The sequence below is a fragment of the Triticum dicoccoides genome, chromosome 5B (assembly GCF_002162155.2).
Source record: "Triticum dicoccoides isolate Atlit2015 ecotype Zavitan chromosome 5B, WEW_v2.0, whole genome shotgun sequence".
In the NCBI taxonomy this organism is placed as follows: Eukaryota; Viridiplantae; Streptophyta; class Magnoliopsida; order Poales; family Poaceae; genus Triticum; species Triticum dicoccoides.
The window spans coordinates 562,476,054-562,501,994 of NC_041389.1; the positions used below are offsets into that span (position 1 = coordinate 562,476,054).

General features: G+C 43.7%; 1 non-coding gene and 3 pseudogenes across 1 annotated transcript; all 4 read right to left on the minus strand.

Annotated features, from left to right (window-relative positions):
• Positions 1-14,346: 14,346 nt before the first annotated feature.
• On the minus strand, positions 14,347-14,429 carry LOC119313234. The gene has a single exon (XR_005151605.1). It is a non-coding gene; the product is annotated as a small nucleolar RNA SNORD24 (small nucleolar RNA).
• Positions 14,430-14,514: 85 nt separating this feature from the next.
• LOC119313308 lies at positions 14,515-14,590 on the minus strand (annotated as a pseudogene).
• A 111-nt stretch (positions 14,591-14,701) lies between these two features.
• Positions 14,702-14,777, minus strand: LOC119313306 (annotated as a pseudogene).
• A 363-nt stretch (positions 14,778-15,140) lies between these two features.
• Positions 15,141-15,215, minus strand: LOC119313296 (annotated as a pseudogene).
• Positions 15,216-25,941: the final 10,726 nt, after the last annotated feature.

Below are 25,941 nucleotides of genomic sequence, written 5' to 3' on the forward strand. Positions count from 1 at the left end.
GGAAGAAAGCTCCTTGAAAAGTGGTGTGGTACTTTCCGATCACTCCTTGTCTGCAGCGGTATTTTGCGGACCCTAATCTAGCAAAGCTCCTACATTGGCACGCAGATAGGGAGGAGAAGAAGCGAGAAGATGACGGAAATGATCCGGAGATAAATAAAAAAGACAGGATGCTGAGTCACCCTAAGGATGCGAGCCAGTGGCAAGCGTTGAACTTCGAACACCCAGAATTTGGGGACGATCCAAGGAACATCATGCTGGGCGCGAGCACTAATGGAGTCAATCCATTTGGCAGCCAAAGAAGCACACATAGCACCTGGCCTGTGTTTGTGTGGATGTACAACCTTCCCCCCTGGATGTGCATGAAGAGGAAGTACATTCACATGAGTACTCTAATTGAAGGGCTGAAACAACCAGGGAACGACATCAATCTGTATCTGGGACTGCTGAAAGAGGAGCTAGACACGCTGTGGAAAACGCCAGCCAATACGTGGGACGCCGCAGCGAAACAATATTTTCCTATGAGAGCCGCACTGCTCATGACGGTGCACGATTATCTCGGTTACGGATATGTCGCGGGGCAGGTGGTCCATGGATTTTGTGCATGCGCCAAGTGCATGGATGACACAACATATCGCCAGCTAGATAGAGATCCTGAGTCTTCGAAAACCGTGTTCATGGGACATCAAAGGTGGCTTCGCAACGATGATGCATGGAGAAAACGCAAGGATCTGTTCGATGGTGAAACCGAACCCCGAAGACCCCCACGTATGAGGAGCGGCGATGAAATAGACGAGCTGTTGAATAATTGGAAAGAGTGCCCACCGCAAGGAAAGAAGCGAAAGGCGCCAGAGCCGCTGCTGAAGGTATGGAAACGAGGTCTGTTTTCTGGGACTTGCCGTACTGGAAGATCCTCCGTGTGCCTCACAACCTTCATGTCATGCATATCACGAAGAACGTGTGCAAGAGTCTGCTTGGTACCCTGCTCAACATGCCAGAGAGGACCAAAGATGGGCCAAAAGCAAGGGCAGACTTGCAATCAATGGGCATCAGGGAGGAGCTTCACGCAAAACGCCCTAATGATGATGATGATGATGAGGCGAAGGACACAGAAAGTCGTCGCAAAGGCAAAAAGGCCAAGAAGATCGAATATGACTGCCCTCCCACGTGCTTCACTCTAAGTCAAAAGGAGATCGAGCAGTTTTTCACCTGCCTCGTAGGAGTAAAACTTCCTTACGGTTATGCGGGGAAGATAAGCAGACACCTAGACTCAGTAAAGCAGAAGTTCAGCGGGTTGAAGTCTCACGACTATCATGTGCTGATGACGCAGATACTTCCAGTTGCAATCCGTGGGATCATGGATGCGCACGTCCGTGAAATGCTATTTGGCCTATGCAACTTTTTTGATGTCATCTCTCGGAAGTTGGTTGGCGTGAGGCAACTCAGAAGGCTACAAGAAGAGATCGTGGTGATACTATGCGAGCTTGAGATGTACTTCCCGCCCGCATTCTTCGAAGTTATGGTGCATCTACTGGTCCATATCATGGAGGATATCATCCAACTCGGGCCGACGTTCCTGCACAACATGATGCCGTTTGAAACGATGAATGGTGTCATCAAAGGGTACGTTCTCAACGGGGCACGTCCAGATGGAAGCATAGCCAAGGGCTTTCTGACCGAAGAGTCCATCTCCTTCTGCATGAATTATCTAGGCATCGAGAACGCCGTTGGTCTGCCCGTCAACAGGCACCTCGGTAGGCTCGCTGGATGGGGTCACCACGAGGGTCGCCGCGAAATGCATGTCGACTTCAAGGGTTGACTCATCGACTTTGGAAGAGCAAACCTAGTCGCGCTACAACACATAGACGTGGTCGATCCTTGGGTGGTAGAGCACAAAACCTTTATTGAGAAGACGTACAATGACCGAGGCCAACAGAGGATGGACGGAGATATAATCAAAGAGCACAACTCATGTTTCACACGTTGGTTCAAGGAGAAGCTTCTGTCGTACCCTTTACATGAGGATTCTTCCGCGGAAGAAAAACTCATATTCGCCTTGTCACAGGGCGCCGAGCACAACCTGATGACCTATGAGGCATACAATATCAACGCCTACACATTCTACACCGAGGAAAAGGACATGAAGAGCGATTATCAGAACTCCGGGGTAACAATGAAATCCTACACCGGTAACGACAAGGACAGATACTACGGAAGGATCGAGAAGATCTGGGAGCTGAGCTACGCTGGAGAGAAGGTCCCGATGTTCCGTGTCAGATGAGCCAAGAGCGTCCTAAAAGAAGACCAGTATTTCACCACCATGGTTATACCCGAAGCCAAATCCAAGACCGCGGGCGCAAACGTCACCGCGAAAAATGAGCCATGGGTACTGGCTTCCCAAGTGGACCAATGCTTCTTCATTACCGACCCGTCAAAGCCCAGTCATGTTGTCGTGAGGAGAGGCAAAAGGAACATCATCGGAATGGATGGAGTCACCAATGAGCAAGACTTCGACAAGTACGGCGACCCGAAGATGGAAGATGACGACGACGATGAAGTACCATACACCACAAGAAGAAGCAGGACCACCCTACCTAAAGGACGTCCATTCAAGAGAGGAACTTAAGGGGTTCCGGGGCTAAATTATTCAACCACGAGAAAGAAGGGCAAGAAGATTGTGAAAAGATAGCTAAGATCGAATCACGACGTGTCGGCCGCGTGTGTGTGTCAGTGGCAAGCTCAATTATTACTTGCAAGTCAATTATTACATGTATCAATTTACTTCAACCATGTCATCTAATTCTAAATCTTTGCACAATGGTTTTATCACTCCATTTGCATTTTCCTTTTCCTTTATCTCAAATCTTAAATTATTACATGCAACTAAAAATCCAAAAAAATAAAAAAAGTTAGTAATGGCGCACCAGGAGAAGGTGCACCATTGCTATCATGGTGTTTACGCCGCACCCCTAAATGGTGCGCCATAGATATACCAAATATTATGGCACACCCCTAAAAGGTGCGCCATTGCTAACCCTCCCCCCACTAAAATATCCAAGACGACCCAGCCGGTCGTCCTTCTCCCCAATCCGCATCTCGCCCATCACCTCTTGCCACCGCTGCCGATCCCCTTCCACCACCACCGCCATCGGCACCGGCACAACATCCCCCTCCGCCTCCTCCTCCTCCGCGGCCACGGCCTCCACCTCCTAGGGACCCCGCCACACCACCCCTTCAAGAAGAACAACGACAAACACCGCCTCGGTCTCCTCCACATCCTCGAGGTCTAGCCGCTCCAGCCTCGCCGCGGTGCACGCCTTCCTCCCGGAGCATCCCGTTCTCTCCTCTCGTCTCCCTTTTCTCTGGTGATTCTAGGGTTCGCCCCCGCCGTCGGTCTGCTGGTGACCAGGATGCTCCTGCGGCACTGACGGCGCGCCGCCGCCGTCCGTCTCCACTTCGCCCACCTTTGTCGCCCGGCCTCCTCTACTAAGCTCCGCCGTCGCTCCCTCATCGACCTGCACCGGCTGGCCGTCACCAATTCGAAGAGCACCGGCTAGCCACCGTTGCTAAGGGTGCCGGTCTTCCTCATCTCCATCACGCCACCCAGAGCTGTACCTCGACCTCTACAGCAACCCAAGCTCCCAAGGTACTATCTGATTTGCTTGGATTTGGTTGCCCTGTTTGAGATTTATTCAGTACTTGGTGCTGCTGCTAATCCGCCTAGCCACAATTTATTCAAGACTTGCTGCTGCTACTAATCCGAGCTACACCACCTACTTTGCTGAAGATCTGTCCCGGCAGCTGTCTGTGAGGTAAAAAAAATCAACGTTTGTGATATACAAGCCCCTGTAGCATGAGGAGTTTCTGTTCTGGGTTGATGATGATGTGCAAATGGGTAGTGCTAGGTTAGTTGTCATGTATGTGTATCATTTCTGGCATGTTTTTGTGAATTCTTGCCTGCCATATTTGTGTGAATTCTTGCTGCCATAATACAAACTGTGTTGATGTATGTCAAATACTATGGTCAAATTAGCCTATATTAGTATATGTGTTGATTGATTAAAGTTTTATGGCAGCAATGCATGACAACAGTATGTGCATAATGCTCGTTGTATTAGGTATGCTATCTGTATGATTGATGCAAAGCAAAATGTCTATCTGCTGCAAGTTCCCCAAAATTTCAGGGGCACCACAACTGAACTGAGGCTCCTTCAGTTCAATATTTTGTGCAGGGACAAATAGTTACCCCTTTCTCTTGAAATGTTGATTAATTTCCGTTTCGGTTGAGAATGGGGCACTCCTAGGTCAAGAAAATTAGCAAAGGTCATGCCCAATTTTCTTGACCTAGAAGGTGCCCGATTCTCAACCGAAACAAAAATTAATCAACATTTATAGATAATGTTATTTCTACAAAGCAAATATTTATAAGTGGCTTTTATAGTTTTCCCTTAAGTTGAAATGCGAACTATTTTTTTCTTCCTGCAGCAAGAGCAATAGTGCACTTAGTAGGATAGAAAATATATAACCTGCAATAGTGCACTTAGTAGGATAGCAATAGTGCACTTGGAACAATCTTTTGGGTAAAGGGGTGTTTATAACCTGTAATGTGAAAATATATAGGATAGAAGAATAGATACTACCCCGATCTCATCCAATAACTCTAGTAGCCTTTTTTCCTATTTAGAGCGAACATGGCCGACAATGATGAGGCCGACGGTTCAGGAAAGCCATTCTGGGAGCTATCCCAGGAGATGGAGGAAGAACCTCACCGCTATGAGGACACCGCGGAAGACATCGATCCCGACTACACAACCCCTAGTGGTGTCGGGGATGACACCACTGATGGTGCCGCCGGGGATGCCACCACTGATGATGGCAGCGAACACACAGATGGCAGCCAACCGAAGAGGCAACGGAAGGACCGACGCCCGAACGTGCTCGACACCGTCAAGGAGGAATTTACTGAAGTGTCCTCCAGTGGGCATCCAACGGCGCCCAAAGAATTAGTCAGTGGGTATGCGGGACAACTCGGGTGCATTCTCCGGAGCACTGTCTCGATCAACACCGAGAACCTAAGGCATCGGGACCGAGGGAATTTGCGCAACCTGCTCTTCACGAAGCTGCATGAACGATACAAGTTCCCTGATGACTCCGCAAACACACGCCACTCAGGGAATAAAGTGAATAGTGCCGCCTTCACGAATATGAGCACGACCTTCGCTACTTGGAGAGCCACGGTGAAGAGAAGGATTCTAAGTGATGATAGTTATGAGAAGATCAAGGAGACACAACCTTTGATCAGGAAGCTGACTACCTGGAGTTCAAGATCAAGTGCGAGAGCAACGCATCCGCGGAATCAAGTCAGTGGGGGAAAGATATGCGGGACATGAACTTAGGGGTCCACAAACTCGGTCCCGGCGGTTACAGAGTGGCGGAACCTAAATGGGACAAGGAGGACGCTGAGCGTGCCGAGGAAGGCCTACCGCCCCACTTGGATAAATACCATGAAAAGCAGACCAGGAACTATGTCAGGGCCCGGTACAAGGTGGACCCGGTAACAAAGGAGCTTACCACGGATCCGAAGGTGAAGGCGCTTGAGCTTGTTCTGGTAAGGAATACACCCCCACGTAATTAGCTCCATATGGTTGCATTCTAATTAATGAAGCCAAATTTCTAAATGGTTCACGTTCCTTCCGCAGGAAACTGAAAGCAGTAGCGCGGGGTCTCAGAGCTCCCCGTCTGCCCCTTGGGACACCACTTTAAATAGGGCGTTGAACATAATGAAACACAAGGATAAGTTCAGTAAGCCATCGTCAACTGGTCGTGTGGCCGGCGAAGGCTTGTCCACAAAATGGTCGGAATACTATAAGGCTGGGCGAAAGGAGAGAAAGACCATCTCGGAAAGCCAGGAGCGCGAGGTTAAAGAACTCAAGGCACAAGTGGCGCGGATTCCAGAGATAGTCTAAGAGCAAGTGCGAGACCAAGTGGGAGCGACGATCACCGCCATTATGCCTTCCTTGCTTGAGGGGTTGCGGGGGTGGATTGCGGGCGGCCAACAGGGGCCGCCCCCGATTCCCAGCTTCACGAGCAGCAACTCGCACAATGCACCGACATTGGTGTCTCCGGCGGAGGTGGCATTGGTGTCTCTGGCGTCGGTGCCGACATTGGAGCTTAATGCACCCGGGTGTGGGAAGAATATGCCGGCCGGCACCTCGGCAGCAAGCGGCCCCTCCGTCACTTGCACGCCCGCCGTTGGCGTGCCTCGACATTAGCCGAGCTCGACGCCATCACGGTATCTAAGCCTCGACCGATGAATTCATCTCCTTGCCTTTGACTGGGCATCCCTGACGCCCTACATGTTTTCGCAGGGCGCCGCCAACGTTCCATGCACTCTCCTGCACTTCGTGTACGGCGAGTTGATCAATGTCGCCAAGGCCAAAATTGTTGAACCGGGCAACCGTGTGTTCCACGGTAATCCGATGCCACCCACCGTGTATTGGGTTCAACTGGTTCGGGTGCTACGGGGCTGCGACGTCTTGTTACCTCCGTATCGACCCCCTGGGCCGACGAAGATGATGTGATGACCCTCAGCGCCTGCTTAAACTGGTCCATGCTTTGTCCGAAGAGCCAGATTCGTTTGGGGGCAGGGGACACCACCCCACAGACAACACCGCCAGTCGTGCCGGCGCCAAGCCATGGCAAGACCGCCGCGCTACCACCGTCAGCTGATCCGGACATGCATATGGCACAGGATCCGGACGACGATGATGGTACATTTTCGAACATCGATAAGTACATCAACGAACATGGGTATGGTGACGAATTCTTGGGGCCTCCTTCTCAAGAACCCAACCCCGCAAAAGACGATCGCTATCTAGCTGGTACCACGGAGAAACCCAATTGCAACAGGCGTCGTCTGGCGTTCAGTACTCAGGAGACGCCTCCAACTGCCTCCTTCACCGAGACTCAAATAGCCGAGGTGCGAAATATTATCATCCCCAACACACTCAAGAAGGTGGTCTCTGAGCAGAACTCAATCCCATTACAACAGAAGAAGCAGAAGGGACGGAAAAGAAGAAATAACAAGGGTGCAAGCCAGCCGGCACCGAGTATGATCCATGCTCAGGACGGGCCACCAATACCTATATCTTGAGGATGGTGCATGTGGAGGGTAGGCCGATGCTACCGACTAATCTGCTCAATGCTGCAACCGGTGCTATGCGGAGTCTGCATGACTGTGTTCTTTCTATGGAGAAGCGGCGTCTCTCCGAGAATGATGTGGCATACCCGGTTTTCGTGGCCAAGGTGCCAGAGGGCAAGGGCTTTGTCGATAGCACCATCGGGTGTATGATCATCCTGCGGTTTGATGACATCTTCGCTATGTTTAACCTTTATCTGCTGCACTACACCTTCATTCGTCTATTTTTGCCCAGTATGGAGATGCAGATCATTAGAGATAAGACCCCCGACATCATGATAGTCGACCCCTTCTACATGCCTGCCAAGATCTTGGGCAGCGCTGGAGACCGGCAAGTCGCGAGTTCATACCTCGAAGGAATCATTCTGGCGAACCCAGATAAGGATAACTTCTTCGTGCCTTACTTTTCCGATTAAGTCATCCCCTCACCGCCCCGTAACATATGATTTCTTAGATTTCGATCGTTCTTTTTTTCTAACATTCCGTGTTTTGTGCAGTGACACACATTGCACACTCATCCTCTTAAGCGCAAAATATTCCATGGACACGTATTTCGACTCGGACCGTCAGTCGAAGAAAGACTACACAAATATCAAGAAAGTTCTTGATGGTGCTCTCCCCGGCTACGCCAAATGTGGAGGCACCTTCAGAAGGCCAATTTTTAGGTACGGCAAGCACGTGCTCACCCACATAACGACGTTCCCCTGCATCAAGCAACCGCCTGGCAATCAGAAGGATGCCTACTATGCCCTCCATCACATGCGGGCGATCGTACGGGACCATAATCACCTTATGCTACCAAATAATCTCAAAGAATGGGCCGCACGCTTGTCGGCAATCCAGGACGAGGACATCAGACAAGAATTCTTTCGCATCCAGTCGGAGTTTGCGGAATTCATCTATCAAGATGTCCTTCGTACCTCGGGGCAGTTCTACCTCAAATATGAACCGTCCAACAGTGAAATAGAAACAACGCTACAAATGCAGGCTGACAACGACCGCACATTCATCACCATCACGATAGACGGCGGCTTCATCCACGCTCCGGTCCCTGAGCCGTGTCGAAAGTATTGATGCTACGTAGTTCTGAAATATCGATTAACTCATGTTGTAATTAAACTTTAATGAACTTGTATGTCTCTTTAGTTTGGACAGTCGTTCAACTTATATGTAATCTATGCTATTTATTATTAGGACCATGAATCGTGCTATTAATGTGTTGCTTTTCTCTTCCGATCCTTTTGTTGCATACTTATATATTGCTTATATATTATCTGTGAATTGCTACTAACATTTTGTTTGTCTAGTGCATAGAGATGCCGTCGTATGTCGTGTCAAGGGTGAGGTTCCTGGAGTCTACGATGACTGGGAGGAGTGTCGGAGATAGGTTCACCGTTTCAGCGGTAACAGTTACAAAGGGTACACCACTAGGGCGGAGGCGGAAGCTAGATACGCGCGCTATCTAGCGGGAGAGAGGAGGGAGCAGAGGAGGAACTGGATGAAGATCAGTTTCATCACGATGATGCTCATCGCGATCGCAACCCTCTTCTATGTGATGGTAGTTTAGATATCGACTTGTAATGTGAAGACAAACTCGCTACTCGCGGTCTCGAGACTTGTAATGTTCTAACTTTGTTCGGTATTTTGAATTTGGAGACTAATATGATGAATTGTATTCAGAGACTAATCTTCTATTGTATTCGATAAATCTTCTGTTTATATGTTGTGCTGTTTATATTCCATGCTGTAATGTATTTTGTAACCTGTGCAAATATAAAAAAGCAAAAAAAAAATCCTAATATTCATAGTTGTGGCGCACCATATTGCACTTTAGTGGCGCACAGAAATAAACACACTAGTGGCGCATTATCTAAAAGTGCGCCATTAGTAACCCAGAGCACAAGGTACACATGGCCCCTTGGAGTAACAACAGTGGCACACTTTTGGGCCTAGTAATGGCGCACTTTAGCTGCGCCAGTAGTGTTTGTGACAGTAATGGCGCACCAGGTGGTGCGCCACTGTTATGTAGATTAACAGTAGCGGTGTAATAATAGTGGTGCACCTATAGTGCGCCATTAATAGCCAAAATAGGTGCGCCACTAACAGCCTTTTTTCTAGTAGCCTCCGAGGCCCGGTCGACCCCTGGCCTCACAAACCGGGACTAATGCTCCCATTGGTCCCGGTTTGTATAAGAACCGGGATTAATGCCCTCTTCAGGCCTGGACCAAAGCCTTATTTTCTACTAGTGGATAGGATTAGCGGGGCCACTAGGTGGGCACAACCCATCTGGGCGTGCCAAGAGGAGGCTTGCCCTGGTGGGTTGTGCTCACCTAGGGCCCCCCTCCGGTGGTTCTTGGCTCCAATATTTTTCTTTTATTCCACAAAAAATGTCCAAAAAGTTTTGTTCCATTCCGAGAACTTTTATTTCTGCACAAAAACAACACCATGGTAGTTCTGCTGAAAACAGCACCAGTCTGGGTTAGTTTCATTCAAATCATGCAAATTAGAGTCCAAAACAATAGAAAAAGCGTTAGGAAAAGTAGATATGAAGGAGATGTGTCAATGAGGTGCCTCAAATCTTGACAAATATTGGCAAAAAATGGAGGACGAGCTCGAGTTAAGGGGAAGAACAGAGAGGGGAAAGGAGAAAACAGAGAAATGGGCTTGGGCTGGATGTAGGGTTTATATATGGACATCTTTAGTCCCGGTTGGTTATGCAAACCGGGACTAGTGGGTCTAGCTCTAGACCCAGTTGGTGATACAAACCGGGACTAAATGGGCTCGTGGGGGCCCTAGGCTGACGCCAGCGTGCCACCACCCCCTTAGTCCTGATTTGTATCATAAACTAGAACTATAGGTCAAAAATGAACCGGGACTAATGATGCCCGTAACCCCGTCTGCTCCCATTGGAACCAGGACTAATGATCACATTAGTCTCGGGGCAAAACCAGATCGGGACTAAAGGGGTGGATGATACGTCCATTTTGCATCATGCTTTTATATCGATATTTATCGCATTATGGGCTGTTATTTCACGATATGTCACAATACTTATGGCTATTCTCTCTTATTTTACAAGGTTTACCATGAAGAGGGGGAATGCCGACAGCCGGAATTCTGGCTGGAAAAGGAGCAAATATTGGAGACCTATTCTGCGCAACTCCAAAAGTCCTGAAACCTCACGTAATATCCTAAAATAAATAAAGAAAAATCGTCGCCAAAGATGAAGGCCAGGGGGCCCACACCCTGCTCATGAGGGTGGGGGGCGCGCCCCTCCCCCTGGGCGCGCCCCCCTACCTCGTGGGCCCCCTGGTTGCTCTTCGACGCCCATCTTCTCCTATATGAAGTCTTTCGATGAGAAAAAAAATAAGAAGCAACCTTTCGGCATGAGACTCCGCCGCCACGAGGCGGAACCTTGGCGGAACCAATCTAGGGCTCCGGCAGAGCTATTCTGCCGGGGACACTTCCCTCTGGGAGGGGGAAATCATCGCCATCATCATCACCAACGCTCCTCTCATCGGGAGAGGGCAATCTCCATCAACATCTTCATGAGCACCATCTCATCTCCAAACCCTAGTTCATCTCTTGTATCCAATTCTTGTCTCCAAGTCCGGGATTGGTTTTAGTAGGTTGCTAGTAGTGTTGATTACTTTTTGTAGTTGATGCTAGTTGGTTTATTTGGTGGAAGATCATATGTTCAGATCCTTTATGAATATTATTACACCTCTGATTATGAACATGAATATGCTTTGTGAGTAGTTACGTTTGTTCCTGAGGACAAGGGAGAAGTCTTGCTATTAGTAGTCATGTGAATTTGGTATTCGTTCGATATTTTGATAAGATGTATGTTGTCTAACCTCTAGTGGTGTTATGTGAACGTCGACTACATAACACTTCACCATTATTTGGGACTAGAGGAAGACATTGGGAATTAATAAGTAGATGATGGGTTGCTAGAGTGACAGAAGCTTAAACCCTAGTTTATGCGTTGCCTTGTAAGGGGCTGATTTGGATCCATATGTTTCATGCTATGGTTAGGTTTACCTTAATACTTTTGTTGTAGTTGCGGATGCTTGCAATAGAGGTTAATCATAAGTGGGATGTTTGTTCAAGTAAGAACAATACCCAAGCACCGGTCCACCCACATATCAAATTATCAAAGTACCGAATGCGAATCATATGAGCGTGATGAAAACTAGCTTGACGATATTCCCATGTGTCCTCGGGAGCGCTTTTCCTATTATAAGAGTTTGTTCCGGCTTGTCCTTTGCTACAAAAAGGATTGGGCCACCTTGCTGCACCTTATTTACTTTTGTTACTTGTTGCTCGTTACAATTTACCTTATCACAAAACTATCTGTTACCACTTATTTCAGTACTTGCAGAGAATACCTTGCTGAAAACCGCTTATCATTTCCTTCTGCTCCTCGTTGGGTTCGACACTCTTACTTATCGAAAGGACTACTATAGATCCCCTATACTTGTGGGTCATCAAGACTCTTTTCTGGCACCGTTGCCGGGGAGTGTAGCGCCTTTGGTAAGTGGAATTTGGTAAGGAAAATTTATATAGTGTGCTGAAATTTTCTGTCACTTGTTACTATGGAAAGTGAATCTCTGAGGGGCTTGTTCGGGGTATCTTCACCCCATCCAGTAGAGCAAAGAGTTGCTCCTCAACCTACTGAACCTATTGAAAATGAAACTCCTTTTGAATTTCCTTCGAGTATTATGGAAAAACTGCTGGCTAATACTTTTACAGGAGATGGGACAAAGCATCCCGACGAGCATCTACGCTATTTGGATGATATTTGTGGATTATTTAAGCTTGCAGGTATACCCGACAATGTTGTTAAGAAGAAGGCTTTCCCTTTATCTTTGAAGGGAGACACATCGACATGGTATAGGCTATGTGATGATACGAGATCATGGAACTATAAAAGAATGAAATTGGAATTTCATCAAAAGTATTACCCTATGCATCTTGTTCATCGTGATCGCAGTTATATATATAATTTTTGGCCTCGCGAAGGAGAAAGCATCGCTCAAGCTTGGGGGAGGCTTAAATCCATGTTATCTTCATGCCCCAATCATGAGCTCTCAAAATTGACAATTCTTCAGAATTTTTATGCTCGGCTCTCTGATAACAATAAAACCATGCTCGATACTTCTTGTGCTGGCTCTTTTATGATGAAGACTATTGAATTCAGATGGAATTTATTGGATAGAATTAAACGCAACTATGAAGATTGGGACCTCGACGAAGGTAAGGAGTCAGGTATGACACCTAAGTTTGATTGTGTTAAATTTTTTATGGATACCGATATTTTCCGTAAGTTTAGCACTAAATATGGACTTGACTCTGAGATAGTAGCTTCTTTCTGTGAATCTTTTGCTACTTATGTTGATCTCCCCAAGGAGAAATGGTTTAAATATCATCCTCCCATAGAAGTAAAAGTAGCTGCACCTATTAAAGTTGAAGAAAAGACCATCACTTATAATGATCCTATTGTTCCCACCTCTTATGTTGAGAAACCACCTTTCCCTGCTAGAGTAAAGGATCATGCTAAAGCTTCAACTGTTGTTCGTAAAAGCAATACTAGAACTTTTACACCTCCTGAGCAAGTCAAAGTAGAACCTAATATTGCTATTGTTAAAGATCTCTTGTCTGATAATATTGATGGGCATGCACTACAAGAAATATGTCAACTTGTGACCACCACTATTGGTCACTGAAATGTCATAAATTTCCATTTGCGACCTTTTTGTGACCAAAAACAGAAAGTCAAAAGCTGGCCGTCATAAACTGACTATAGCGACCTTTCTTCTGGAATGGTCGAAGACGTTTATGACCAAATACGTCTACTGTGGCGTTTTGGTCACTAGCAACCTCCCCAGGCCACGTAGGCATCCAGCGTGGCAATCTGATGTGGCACAAGATTCAGCCCGGTCCAATTCAGCGTTTTACATGGGCCGAGCCGATTAATTCAGCCTTTTATTATTTTTTCCTTGTTAATTCTGGTCGGCTTCATGGGCCAAGCCCAACATTGTAGTTTATTGTTAGCCCGTGGCCTTTTATTATTTATTGCTTTTCTATTTTCAGCCATTATATATTCAAGCTGGTCCCACTAGTCAGATGGGTCCCACTTGTCATGATCATCTCTCAAATTTGTCCCACATGTCAGAAATGTACAAAATTGACAGATTATTTTCATAAGTGGACCCATTGGTCAAGTTTCCATTTCACAAGTTTTCAGATCACATACATAATCAAAAAGATTTATCAAATATACCACTAAATAAATCTATTACAATCTTTACAACACATATATGCTACAATATGCTACTCTTCACTAAGTAGAACTTGACGGCTTCACACTTCACGGCTTCACACTTGCTTCATACTTCACGGCTTCACACTTGAGCATCTGTAAAAGAGGAACAACCACAAATTTAAATCTCAATTGCAGTATATGCAGAAGCAGCTCAAAGTTGAAACAACATCAATTAAACACACGCGCACAGAAACATAGGAGTCAAAATGCAGTATAGGACCAGGACAAGGAAACTCCTGTTATTAAATCAACACAGAGCTTGTAGCAAAACAGCACAGAAACATGTGGGTATCTCATGTGAGCATCATGCTGTGGTTTTATTAAACAATGATATAGCAACAGAATACAATATCTTCAATGCAAACCAGCAAGAGAATTGCTCCTGCTAGCTGCTGTTGCTGCCACAAAACGCATGACACATTAGTTGCAGTACAAGCTATGGATCTGGATTCTGGACTGAGATCCAACACGATGTATGTACAATGAAGTGCAGATATGCAACTAGCAGGAAATCTAAGTGAACATGGTTTGTACTTCTCACATAAATCGTTACTCTTGTAAATTCAAAGCTATGTTTGATCCCAGACGACATGAGCTGATGATTATAATGTATGACACCCTACTGAAGCAACAAACAACTCCTGACTTATTACTACAAAGAAAATAGTTCTTCCCAAGCCTCCATTTTAACAATGTATAAATCTGAGTGAACAGATGTACTCTAGAGCTATGCTGGAACCACTAGCAGAGTAAACAAACAGAGTCCATGGAAAATCTGGCAACATCGGATGTACTGTACTGATAACATTAGACTAGAACTAAGAGCCTCAGAGATCTTGGTGGTTAAGATCATCAAGTGGGATAAACCCATTAAGAGTAGCAAATATTTTGATAACATCACAGGCTCAAAGGAAAATAAACACCAACAAACTATTGAATGAATTAAAACCCAAAACAGAGAAAAATCTCTTAAAGAGCACAAAATGGCATGGTCTGTCAGAAGTAGCTGGTTGTGATAATCATGAAGTATCAGTGGGAATCCGAACGATTTTCTTCATCAGGCAGAAGCATGCAAAAGACCCAATATAACACAAAGAGCAACAAGGTTGCGACCAACACAAGGAGTGCATGTACGGCCAGTCATAAAGCGGTGCAAATGTAATACAGGAGATGCCATCATCCATCAAAAGTAGCTGGTTACACTAATCATGAAATATCAGTGGGAATCCGAACGATTTTCTTCATCACCCGGAATCATGCAGTTCAACCCAACAGAACACAATGAGCAATAAGGTTCATAACCAATGAAGGAATGCATGTACAGTCAGTCTAAAGCAGTAAAAATGTGCAAATGTACTTCAGGAGATGGCGTGACCCGTCAGTTTTCTTCATCACCCAGGTAATGCACATCTCATCAACCAGCAGAACGCAAAAAAGAGGATACAAAAATTACTGCTAAGAGGTTTGCAAAAAATCAAAGGAAAGTATTTGCTCAATAATAAAGGAGTACTCCCACTGTAAACTAATATAAGAGTATTTAGATCACTAGTTTAGTATTCTAAACACTCTTATATTAGTTTACGAAGGGAGTACATATGTAGTCCAAGAGATGGCATGATCCGTCAGAAGTATCTGGTTGTAATAATCATGAAAATCAGTGGGAATCCGAACGATTTTCTTCATCACCCAGATCATGCACATCTCAGCCAGCAGAACATCACAAGTAACATATGTAAAACAATGATTCTGAGCATGAGCAAACAATGATTCTGAGCATGAGCAAACAATGATTCTATTAGAGTACCAGCAAATCAGACTGAACTTTCATGGAATGATTAGTATAACTAGACCCATTTTAGTTTAGCATTACATAAAAGACTAGTAGCAGTCGCACAAGCAACTATTGAGCACTAAAGAAACAAGACAGGGAAACAGCATACCCTGATGGTGCCCAGGCTGCAACCTCAGAACCCTGCAAAACCACAAGCGACGTTAACATCAAACACACATATAAGACGCACCATGTTATGAAATGGACATATAAGACGCACATATAAGACGTTAATATCAAATCCACAGTTTAGAAAATTAGTATCTTCTTTGCAAAGGTGAAATGAGATGACTGAACTTGATTTGGCTTTTTAGCTTCCATAATTTCTACTAGCAGCAGATGTTATGAAATGGACTTACTGAATTATCTGAATCAAGGAAAGAAATCTGCAACTAGCTTCAGACCATCTATTACACAGACTGAGAAATCTATTTCCATCCAACTACTTTTACTTTTCTACAAGACTACAACAGTTTTAGACAACTCCAAAGTCCTAAATTTGTTCACAGGTTATTCAACACAAGTAAATTTGTTCACAGGTTATCTACAAGATTAGAACAGTTTCAGACACCCCACACTAACAGTTTCAGATTTCAACAGATTCAGACAACTGTTTTTCAGACTTGGAACAATTTCAGCAAACTGTTCTTCAGACCATAGCAGTTTCAGTAAACTATGGAAAAGTCTGAATGTCGTGGAAAACAAATGTTGTCACTAACCAAGGGTCTCGGTCAGGAAGACGACGATCTCGAGGGTCCCGCCAAAGCCACCGTCAGGGAAGACGCCGACGCTGAGCATGAGAATGGAGAGGGGCCCTGTGCTGAACTCCTCCTCCTCCTTCTTCCCCTGCTGCCAACAAAACAAAGATAGAACCAATGACCGTGTCAGTAAGCTGCTGTGGCGGATGAGAACACCGTCGAGGGAGAAGAGGGGCGGAGGAAAGCAGCAGTGCTAATCTAGTTTGAAGAACAATGCCAACAACTCAACATGGCCTCCTACTTATTGGTAGGCAAAGGTTGGTAAGCAATGATGCAGAGAATGGCCAGGTAATTAAGGGGCAACGTGATTGTGCCCAGCAGCAGTAGATGGTGGTCTACTGTTTGTTTGACAGCATTATTAATAGGTGTTTCGTGCTGTCTTCTCAGGCAACAACAGTCAGGTACAAGTACACCTAGCAGCAGAGCTGCCAAAGGACGGATGGACAATGCATATCATCTGTCAAATTGGACAGTAGTATGTGACTGGAATGAAAGGAGAAAAAAGGAATTCCAGGTCCTTTTTCTGGAAACAAAATAATTTACCAGACGCATGCATATAGGGGCCAGGGAAGAAAATGATGCAGTGAATTAGTTTGACGGATAGAGAGAAAGAACAGGGAAGGGGATTGTACTACTCACCGGGACGTCCTCTTGGAAGACGCCGTAGTTGTGGGGCGCCTCCATGGTGAACTCCATGTTGTTCCTCGGAGCATCAAACCCTGCAATTAAGCCCAACGAGAATCGGTTAAACTTGCTGCAACACACTGGACTTGGCTCGTTCTAAAAAACCCAGCGGAAGCTACTAATCGAGCGAGAAGAGGGGCTCACCGGTGTGCCCTTGCTTGGTGGCGACGTGGAAGGCATCGAGGTCGAGGCGGGAGCGGAGCTTGGCGGCCTCGAGGTCGTAGAGCGGGAGGAGGAGGCGCACGGCCTCGGCGTCCGCCGGGACGTAGAGCGCGGACTCCTCGGCGCCGGCCAGGAGGCGGTGCACGGCCTCAGTGTCCGCGAATCGGAGGGCCGCAAAGAGCGCCTGGTGGGAGAGTGGCGTGAGATCCATCATCGGGCAGGCGGCCAACCAGAGAGCCGGCGCGGAGCTAACCAAACGGAACCCTAGCGCGTCGGGCGACCTGCTCGACTCGATCTAGGGCATAGGGTAGGGAAAGATGGTGAGGGGAGGGAGGGACGAGGTCGGCGGCGGTGGTGAGGAGGGCTGCGAGGTCGGCGGTGGGTGGGAGCGGCAGGGAGAGAACTGGATCAAGGAAAGGAGGCTGGGGAGAGGACTGGATCGAGGGAGGAGGTGGCGGAGGCTGCGAGGAGAGGAGGGGTGCGATGGGGGGAGTCGATGGGATCCAGACTCGGTCGCCATGGCTGCGCCGCGGGCTAGAGTTTCGGGCGCTTGGGAGGCATGGGGATTCGGGCTCCTCGTCATTGAGGGCCATGGTGCGGGGGCGGCGGCGGCTAGGGTTTGGCGAGCGGGTGCGGGTGCGGGAGAGTGGGGGCGTGGGGGCTAGGGTTGGAACGGTGGGGAGTGGGGGCTGCGTGGGTTAGGGGGGTGAGAGCGCTACGTGGGTGAGAGGGTGAGGGGACGAGGTCCGCCATTGGAATCCAGAGCATCCAACGGTGTCGGATGCATGATCCGCGTGATATGCCTATAGACCAATCAGAACGCAACAAACAATTTGAAGACTTTATGACCTTTTAAATAGGTCACGAAAAAATCATTTTCCATTTTTTAGTGTTTAAAATGAGTTCTTTTTTGTAAAAGACCTACCAAATATTTGTTCAAATGATATTCTTTATATTCTTTATATTTGTTCAAAATGAGTTCTTTATACTCTGCAAAAGTTTACATCTTGGAATAGTAAACAGTATCGACAAAGGGATTTTTTATATTCTTTGCACAAAAAATCATTTTCCATTTTTCGAGTGCCCCAAATGAGGTTTTTTTGTGAAGGACCTACCATTATATGTGTCCAAGTTTCCAGGAAAATTAATAAACTTGTAATATGGTAATTATTTTGAAAAAATGTTCTCAGAAATGAGCTATCATGCGTGAAGATTCATGGCTTTCAAGCCAAATGATCAATCTTATGGCCACATTCGTGGCATAGTTTGTTCAAATGATCTCATATTGTGCACAAGGGTGCATATTAGAATGGCAAACAATGTTGCCTAAGGAAGTTTTCATTTTCTTTGGACGAAAAAACCATTTTTCATTTTTCGAGTGCCCGAAAGGAGGTTTTTTTTGTGAAGGAACTATCAAATAATTGTTGCAAAATTGGACCAAATCATTTTTCTAAAATACTATGACATATTTAATGCACAATTGTCCAAATGGTTGGGTGTAAAAAGTTTTGATCCACCTCTCGTGAAAAAGACAAATTTCCGCTGATTCAGTTGGAAGCGGGTCAAATTTGAACTGCAGCTGCCTCATAGTTTGCTATTTATTTTTTCCAAAAATCATTTCTTGGTACATAAGTACCTATTTAATCAGAGAAACACCAAAAAAATTCCAAGATTCAACAACTAGCTAGGAACGGTCATTCCCGCCGTTTTGACCGCATTTTGAAACAGGCATAAAAAATTCAAAAAAAATCAAAAAATTGGGAAACCTTCGCATTGTGTCATTATATGTGGCCAAGTTCCCAGGAAAAATAACAAACTTGTAATACGGCAATTATTTTTAAAAAGTGTTCTCAGAAATGAGCTATCATCTCTCAAGATTCATGGCTTTCAAGCCAAATGATCAATCTTATGGCCACATTCATGGCATAGTTTGTTCAAATGATCTCATATTGTGCACAAGGGTGCATATTGGAATGGCAAACAATGTTTCCTAAGGAAGTTCTCATTTTCTTTGGACGAAAAAACCATTTTTCATTTTTCGAGTGCCCGAAAGGAGGTTTTTTTGTGAAGGAACTACCAAATAATTGTTGCAAAATTGGACCAAATCATTTTTCTAAAATACTAGGACATATTTAATGCACAATTGACCAAATGGTTGGGTGTAAAGAGTTTTGATCCACCTCTCGTGAAAAAGACAAATTTCCGCCGATTCAGTTGGAAGCGGGTCAAATTTGAACTGCAGCTGCCTCATAGTTTGCTATTTATTTTTTCCAAAAATCATTTCTAGGTACATAAGTACCTATTTAATCAGAGAAACACCAAAAAATTCCAAGATTCAACAACTAGCTAGGAACGGCCATTCCCGCCGTTTTGACCGCGAAATTACAAAAAAATCAAAAAATTGGGAAACCTTCGCATTGTGTCATTATATGTGGCCAAGTTCCCAGGAAAAATAACAAACTTTTAATACGGCAATTATTTTAAAAAAGTGTTCTCAGAAATGAGCTATCATCTCTCAAGATTCATGGCTTTCAAGGCAAATGATCAAACTTATGGCCACATTCGTGGCATAGTTTGTTCAAATGATCTCATATTGTGCACAAGGGTGCATATTGGAATGGCAAACAATGTTGCCTAAGGAAGTTTTCATTTTCTTTGGACGAAAAAACCATTTCTCATTTTTCGAGTGCGCGAAAGGAGGTTTTTTTGTGAAGGAACTACCAAATAATTGTTGCAAAATTGGACCAAATCATTTTTCTAAAATACTAGGACATATGTAATGCACAATTGACCAAATGGTTGGGTGTAAAAAGTTTTGATCCACCTCTCGTGAAAAAGACAAATTTCCGCCGATTCAGCTGGAAGCGGGTCAAATTTGAACTGCAGCTGCCTCATAGTTTGCTATTTGTTTTTTCCAAAAATCATTTCTAGGTACATAAGTACCTATTTAATCAGAGAAACACCAAAAAAATTCCAAGATTCAACAACTAGCTAGGAACGGTCATTCCCGCCGTTTTGACCGCATTTTGAAACGGGCATAAAAAATTCAAAAAAATTCAAAAAATTGGGAAACCTTCGCATTGTGTCATTATATGTGGCCAAGTTCCCAGGAAAAATAACAAACTTGTAATACGGCAATTATTTTAAAAAAGTGTTCTCAGAAATGAGCTATCATCTCTCAAGATTCATGGCTTTCAAGCGAAATGATCAATCTTATGGCCACATTCATGGCATAGTTTGTTCAAATGATCTCATATTGTGCACAAGGGTGCATATTGGAATGGCAAACAATGTTGCCTAAGGAAGTTCTCGTTTTCTTTGGACGAAAAAACCATTTTTCATTTTTCGAGTGCCCGAAAGGAGGTTTTTTTGTGAAGGAACTACCAAATAATTGTTGCAAAATTGGACCAAATCATTTTTATAAAATACTAGGACATATTTAATGCACAATTGACCAAATGGTTGGGTGTAAAAAGTTTTGATCCACCTCTCGTGAAAAAGACAAATTTCCGCCGATTCAGTTGGAAGCGGGTCAAATTTGAACTGCAGCTACCTCATAGTTTGCTATTTATTTTTTCCAAAAATCATTTCTAGGTACATAAGTACCTATTTAATCAGAGAAACACCAAAAAAATTCCAAGATTCAACAACTAGCTAGGAACGGTCATTCCCGCCGTTTTGACCGCATTTTGAAACGGGCATAAAAAATTCAAAAAAATCAAAAAATTGGGAAACCTTCACATTGTGTCATTATATGTGGCCAAGTTACCAGGAAAAATAACAAACTTGTAATACGGCAATTATTTTAAAAAAGTGTTCTCAGAAATGAGCTATCATCTCTCAAGATTCATGGCTTTCAAGCCAAATGATCAATCTTATGGCCACATTCATGGCATAGTTTGTTCAAATGATCACATATTGTGCACAAGGGTGCATATTGGAATGGCAAACAATGTTGCCTAAGGAAGTTCTCATTTTCTTTGGACGAAAAAACCATTTTTCATTTTTCGAGTGCCCGAAAGGAGGTTTTTTTGTGAAGGAACTACCAAATAATTGTTGCAAAATTGGACCAAATCATTTTTCTAAAATACTACGACATATTTAATGCACAATTTACCAAATGGTTGGGTGTAAAAAGTTTTGATCCACCTCTCGTGAAAAAGACAAATTTCCGCCGATTGAGTTGGAAGCGGGTCAAATTTGAACTGCAGCTGCCTCATAGTTTGCTATTTATTTTTTTCCAAAAATCATTTCTAGGTACATAAGTACCTATTTAATCAGAGAAACACCAAAAAAATTCCAAGATTCAACAACTAGCTAGGAACGGTCATTCCCGCCGTTTTGACCGCATTTTGAAACGGGCATAAAAAATTCAAAAAAAATCAAAACATTGGGAAACCTTTGCATTGTGTCATTATATGTGGCCAAGTTCCCAGGAAAAATAACAAACTTTTAATATGGCAATTATTTTAAAAAAGTGTTCTCAGAAATAAGCTATCATCTCTCAAGATTCATGGCTTTCAAGGCAAATGATCAAACTTATGGCCACATTCATGGCATAGTTTGTTCAAATTATCTCATATTGTGCACAAGGGTGCATATTGGAATGGCAAACAATGTTGCCTAAGGAAGTTTTCATTTTCTTTGGACGAAAAAACCATTTTTCATTTTTCAAGTGCCCGAAAGGAGGTTTTTTTGTGAAGGAACTAGCAAATAATTGTTGCAAAATTGGACCAAATCATTTTTATAAAATACTAGGACATATTTAATGCACAATTGACCAAATGGTTGGGTGTAAAAAGTTTTGATCCACCTCTCGTGAAAAAGACAAATTTCCGTCGATTCAGTTGGAAGCGGGTCAAATTTGAACTGCAGCTGCCTCATAGTTTGCTATTTATTTTTTCCAAAAATCATTTCTAGTTACATAAGTACCTATTTAATCAGAAATACATGGTTTGATGGAGAGACATCGAGGTTTCGACGATGGCCGAGGGCCCCAACTCTAGAGCGCGTAAGCTCGCATGCCCACCGCGTGGTCACCGCATGACCGTGGCGTTGCCATGTGTTCTGGGCGGCCTAGGCATTTCTAGTTGTTTGGGAACTCCCCAGGTAGGTGCTAGGAAGAAAATCACAACATAAGATTCTCACGAGGAGACCGATCGATGCTTAAACATGAATAAACATCCAAGTGTTTGATTAGCTGTACGGGAAATGTACATGGCTAATGGCCGTGAGTTTTGGCTGAGGATGATCAGTTACTAAGAAGACCATCTTCACAAATTTTTAGCTCAAAAGGAGGAGCCTAGGTGGTACTTGCTTTGCAAACCACCACACTGGACATAAATACGAATGTTGAAGCTCGGCTCAAAATAATGAATGGATTGAGCTGGCATTTGGTGGAGGATGCTTATTTGGGCATAGGAAAGCACTGTAGAAAATGGATACTATTTGGACATGCCAAAGTGGTACTTCCTTCACAAACTGTTGTTCTGAACAGAATAGGAAAATGAATTTTTTTGAATTATTTTTGAACTAGGAAAGGAAGGTTTTTACATATTTGACAAAGATATGACCCAAAGAATTTATGAGATTTGTTTGGGAATTTTGGGAATGACAGAAATATAGGTTGCTTCACAACCTAGGGCAAAAACTGCCACATGGACATGACACATAGGCAAAACTGATGAGATGGCGCCTAGTCATCGCAACCCACCACAATTTACAAGGCTATGACCATCTATATTGGTCGTTAACAACTAGAAATAAGGCAGCGGACTAGCGCTGTTTGCTTTATGACCATTTCGTGTAAGGAAATTACGACCTTTCTGACCAACATGGTCGCAATGGTTTAGGGTTTGGAGCCCCCCGAACAGCTTTTGACCAATTGGTCTGAAATGGTCATAGATCTATGACCAATTCTTCCAGGGTCACTGACAAAAGGTCACAAGTTGACATATTTCTTGTAGTGATGTCATTGAATTCTCTGGTGAAACTGCTAGAATTGCTAAACCCTGTGATAGGGATAAACATAGACCTGTGGTAGGCGTGCCTGTTATTTCTATTAAAATAGGAGATCATTGTTATCATGGCTTATGTGATATGGGTGCTAGTGCTAGTGTTATACCTTATGATTTATATAAAGAAATTAAGCATGAGATTGCACCTGCTGAGTTAGAAGATATTGATGTTACAATTAAACTTGCCAATAGAGATACTATTTCACCAGTGGGAATTGTTAGAGATGTTGAAGTCTTGTGTGGGAAAACTAAATATCCCGCTGATTTTCTTGTTCTTAGTTCTCCACAAGATAGCTTTTGCCCCATTATATTTGGTAGACCCTTCTTGAATACTGTTAATGCTAAGATAGACTGCGAAAAGGATGTTGTTACTATTGGCTTGGATAATATGGTTCATGAGTTTAATTTCTCTAAATTTAGTAAACAACATCGTGAGGAAGAATTGCCTACTAAGGATGAAATTATTGGTCTTGCTTCTATTGCCGTACCTCCTAGTGATCCTTTAGAACACTATTTTCTAGACCATGAAAATGAGATGTTCATGAATGAAAGAAGGGAAATAGATGAAGTATTCTTTAAACAAGAGCCTATTCTGAAACACAATTTGCCTGTTGAAATCCTAGGGGATCCTCCTCCACCCAAGGGTGATCCCGTGTGTGAGCTTAAACCGTTGCCTGATAATCTTAAGTATGCTTATCTTGATGAAAAGAAAATATATCCTGTTATTATTAGTGCTAACCTTTCAGAGCATGAAGAAGAAAGACTATTGAAAACTCTGAAAAAGCACCGTGCCGCTATTGGATATACTCTAGATGATCTTAAGGGCATCAGTCCCACTTTATGTCAACATAAGATAAATTTGGAAGCTGATGCCAAACCAGTTTGTGATCCTCAACGACGTTTGAATCCTAAAATGAAAGAAGTGGTAAGAAAAGAAATACTAAAGCTTCTGGAGGCAGGTATAATTTATCCCGTTGCTGATAGTCAGTGGGTAAGTCCTGTCCATTGTGTCCCTAAGAAGGGAGGTATTACTGTTGTCCCTAATGATAAAGATGAATTGATTCCGCAAAGAATTATCACAGGTTATAGGATGGTAATTGATTTCCGCAAATTAAATAAGGCTACTAAGAAAGATCATTACCCCTTACCTTTTATTGATCAAATGCTAGAAAGATTATGCAAACATACACACTATTGCTTTCTAGATGGTTATTTCGGTTTTTCTCAAATACCTGTGTCGGCTAAGGATCAATCAAAAACTACCTTTACATGCCCCTTTGGTACTTTTGCTTATAGACGTATGCCTTTCGGATTATGTAATGCACCTGCTACCTTTCAAAGATGCATGATGGCTATATTTTCTGACTTCTGCGAGAAAATTTGTGAGGTTTTCATGGACAACTTTTCCGTCTATGGTTCCTCTTTTGATGATTGCTTGAGCAATCTTGCTCGAGTTTTGCAGAGATGTGAAGAAACTAATCTTGTCTTGAATTGGGAAAGGTGCCAGTTTATGGTTAATGAAGGTATTGTCTTGGGGCACAAAGTTTCTGAAAGAGGTATTGAAGTCAATAAAGCCAAGGTTGATGCTATTGAAAAGATGCCATGTCCCAAGGACATCAAAGGTATAAGAAGTTTCCTTGGTCACGCTGGATTTTATAGGAGGTTCATTAAGGACTTCTCAAAAATCTCTCGGCCTCTCACTAATTTATTACAAAAAGATGTACCATTTGTCTTTGATGATGATTGCGTAGAAGCATTTGAAATACTTAAGAAAGCATTAGTCTCTGCACCTGTTGTTCAGCCACCTGATTGGAATTTACCTTTTGAAATTATGTGTGATGCTAGTGATTATGCTGTAGGTGCTGTTCTAGACAATGCTCAAAGAGTTGATAAGAAATTGAATGTTATCCATTATGCTAGTAAGACTCTAGACAATGCTCAAAGAAATTATGCTGCTACCAAAAAGGAACTTTTAGCGGTTGTATTTGCTTGTGATAAATTCAGACATTATATTGTTGATTCTAAAGTAACTATTCACACTGATCATGCTGCTATTAAATATCTTATGGAAAATAAAGATGCAAAACCTAGGCTTATTAGATGGGTCCTCTTGCTCCAAGAGTTTGATTTGCATATCATTGATAGAAAAGGAGTTGAGAACCCCGTTGCAGACAACTTATCTAGGTTAGAGAATGTTCTTGATGACCCACTACCTATTGATGATAGCTTTCCTGATGAACAATTAAATGTCATAAGTACTTCTCGTAGCACTTTGTGGTATGCTGATTATGCTAATTACATTGTTGCTAAATTTATACCGCCTAGCTTCACATACCAACAAAAGAAAAAGTTTTTCTATGACTTGCGACATTACTTTTGGGATGACCCACATCTTTATAAAGAAGGAGTAGATGGTGTTATTAGATGTTGTGTACCTGAGCATGAACAGGAACCGATCCTACGCAAGTGTCACTCCGAAGCCTATGGAGGACACCACGCTGGAGATAGAACTGCACATAAGGTATTGCAATCCGGGTTTTATTGGCCTACTCTCTTCAAGGATGCCCGTAAGTTTGTTTTATCTTGCGATGAATGTCAAAGAATTGGTAATATCAGTAGACGTCAAGAAATGCTATGAATTATTCACTTGTTATTGAGCCATTTGATGTTTGGGGCTTTGATTATATGGGACCTTTTCCTGCCTCTAATGGTTACACTCATATTCTAGTTGCTGTTGATTACGTTACTAAGTGGGTAGAAGCTATTCCAACTAGTAGTGCTGATCATAACACTTCTATTAAAATGCTTAAGGAAGTTATTTTTCCGAGGTTTGGAGTCCCTAGATACTTAATGACTGATGGTGGTTCACACTTTATTCATGGTGCTTTCCGTAAGATGCTTGCTAAATACGATGTTAATCATAGAATTGCATCTCCTTATCACCCACAGTCTAGTGGTCAAGTAGA